We start from the raw sequence: 2,533 nt of genomic DNA, 5'->3' as shown, positions 1-2,533 counted from the left end.
GCCTGTAGTCCCAGCTACTTGGGAGGCTGAGGCAAGAGAATCACTTAACCCAAGAGTTGGAGGTTGCTGTGAGCTATGATGCGACAGCACTCTACCAAGGCCAACATAGTGAGACTCTGTCTAAAAAAAAAAAAGTTGTAACTTTAAAAATTTCACACAGATTTTATGTCTACCCTGTATTTGCACTATAAAAAAAAAGTGATGAAGCTTTGTCTTCCAGGGAATTATATTCTGACTTCTTTGCGATCAACCAATGAAATAAAATATTTTTCTTCCCAATGAATTAAATTATTTTTCTCCCATTCTTTATGACCAGTTTGTATCATAATCACAGGTTTTTCTATATGCAAAACTTTGCCTTTCTTTCTAAAAGAAACAGCTCAAGGGACTTTCAAAATGGCCATTCTCTTTTCATGTTATGTAATGTAACATAATATAAGTTAATTTATCAATGAAGCATCTTCAGTCATTTGCATCAGTGTAAATGGTATCAATGAAGTTGTCATTCCTCTAATCTGCACAGTTGGTGCTAAAAGAGAGAGAGAATTTGAAGATATGGAAATAAACAAGTAATGATAATTTTTTTTTTTTTTAAATAGACAACAGGCTGGGCACAAGTGGCTCGCATCTGTAATCTGAGCACTCTGGGAGGCTGAGGTGGGAGAACAACTTAAGCTCAGGAGTTCAAGACCAGCCTGAGCAAGAGTAAGACTCTATTTCTACTAAAAAAATAGAAAAATTAGCTGAGTGGTTGGTGGGAGGCTGTCGTCCCACTACTCGGGAGGCTGAGGCAATAGGATCACTTATACTCAGGAGTTGGAGGGTGCTGTGAGCTGGGCTTACACTATGGCACTTTAACCTGGGCAACAGAGTGGGACTCTGTCTAAATAAATAAATCATATAATAAATAACAAAAAGTCCTGTTCTTTTTTTCAAAAACCTCTCCTGGTTTGATCCCTTCATATGACATCCAACATTTAATTTCCTCCAGATCTGTGCTGATAAAACTTTTAACACACACACAAAAATAAGCTGGAATTTTAGAAGGTATTAATTCATGGTCTGTTTCCATACTGTTGAAGATTTTAATAACTATCTGTCATGTAAGGAGTTTAGAACGGTTCTCAATCCCTTTCACAGGGAGTGCAAAGGCAAATAAATAACTTTCCGAGCCTTACGCCCAAGTTCCTAATATATACTCACGTTAAAATGAACATCCACATCTTAAAAAAAAAAAAAAGGTGGAAAAAGGCAGGTTGAGTTTTACAAGAAGAGGAGAAAAAGAGAAGGAATGAGAGATGAATATTTTTCCAGTGTTGTTGTGTCCCACTTGGAGCAATCTTGATCGATTTGTGTAATCACTTGCTCCATTCCTAGAGAAGGGACTGGCTCATCCCAAATCACACAGCAATCATGGGCAAAATAAACACCTAGCATTTGCTCTACATTCAACAATTCCTTCTGTCTGTGTTTCAGTAATGAAGGGCGAGAATAATACACAGGGTTGCAAAGTAATTTTCCTTCCCTCCTATAGCCTCAGCCTCCAGCTTGTGTTTCTTCGATCTCTGCTCCCAAGGTACCTGCAACTCTCTCAGAAAACAGTGAGAGAGGCTGAAATAAGTGAAGGGGAGACTAGACAGTTGGTGTGGTTTGGGGAGTGAGTAGAGACCCATTTCTCACCTGAATTAATCCCAGGTAGTGGCAGGTACACCGCTTCTCAGTTTTCTCTGGCTCTGTTCTTAGTAGGACAAAGTGCATTCAGCACAGGTGGTCCCGTGGCAACCTTGGCTCCTGTGTCAAAGCACATTAAAAAGGTTTTATTGAATGGTGAGACAGTGTAGGAAATGGAGGGGCCGGGAGCTTACATGGAAAAGTCTAAAATTGTTTTCCAAAGAAGACAGGAAGGAAATGTCCAAGAGTGGATTTGGAAAATCTGACACTCTAATTTCTATTTATCACAGAATTGTATAACTGAACGTTTAACAGAACGATGAGGCCCAATTCTAGGATTTTCCAGGCAGGGCAAACACTCGCCACACTTTTTAAAGAAATAATTCTCTACAAATTGTTTTAAACATATGTTCCCATATCTTCGTGTTAAAACCACCACTACCACCAGAAAAATCAAACAAAGAAACTTCTCTATATAAGAGATCCTAACTCACGAGATTGTACCTCTATGTTTTAAGTATAGTCATCTCTTTATAGCTATTCAGTCCAAGACTCCCCGCAGACATCAAAATCCACAGATACTCAACACCCTGGTATAATACAGCATAGTATTTGCACATAAGCTACATACATCCTCTTGTACACCTCAAACCCTCTCTAGGCTACTTATAATACTGGATATAATTCTGTGTAAATAGTTGTATGCTGTATTGTTTAGGGAATAATGACATGCAAAAAAGAAGGCTTTACGTGTTCAAAACCTTTTTCTTTTTTTTTTTTTTTTTGAGACAGAGCCTCAAGCTGTCCCCCTGAGTAGAGTGCCGTGGCTTCACAGCTCACAGCAACCTCCAACTCCTGGGCT

The 2,533-nt window shown here is 38.9% G+C and overlaps 1 protein-coding gene across 1 annotated transcript in view; it reads right to left on the bottom strand.

The window, feature by feature from the left end:
- The window catches only part of MRLN (myoregulin), a 16,581-nt gene that overhangs the window by 1,039 nt on the left and 13,009 nt on the right, over positions 1-2,533 (bottom strand). The window contains exon 2 of the mRNA XM_012801354.1: positions 1,681-1,791. The gene's annotated coding sequence lies outside the window, so the exon portion shown is untranslated. The remainder of the gene's footprint in view (positions 1-1,680; positions 1,792-2,533) is intronic.

Source organism: Otolemur garnettii, unplaced genomic scaffold (assembly GCF_000181295.1).
Source record: "Otolemur garnettii isolate 467f Iridium unplaced genomic scaffold, OtoGar3 scaffold00008, whole genome shotgun sequence".
NCBI lineage: Eukaryota > Metazoa > Chordata > Mammalia > Primates > Galagidae > Otolemur > Otolemur garnettii.
Note: the sequence above shows the minus strand (reverse complement) of the source record. Positions and strands in the feature narration are given on the sequence as shown.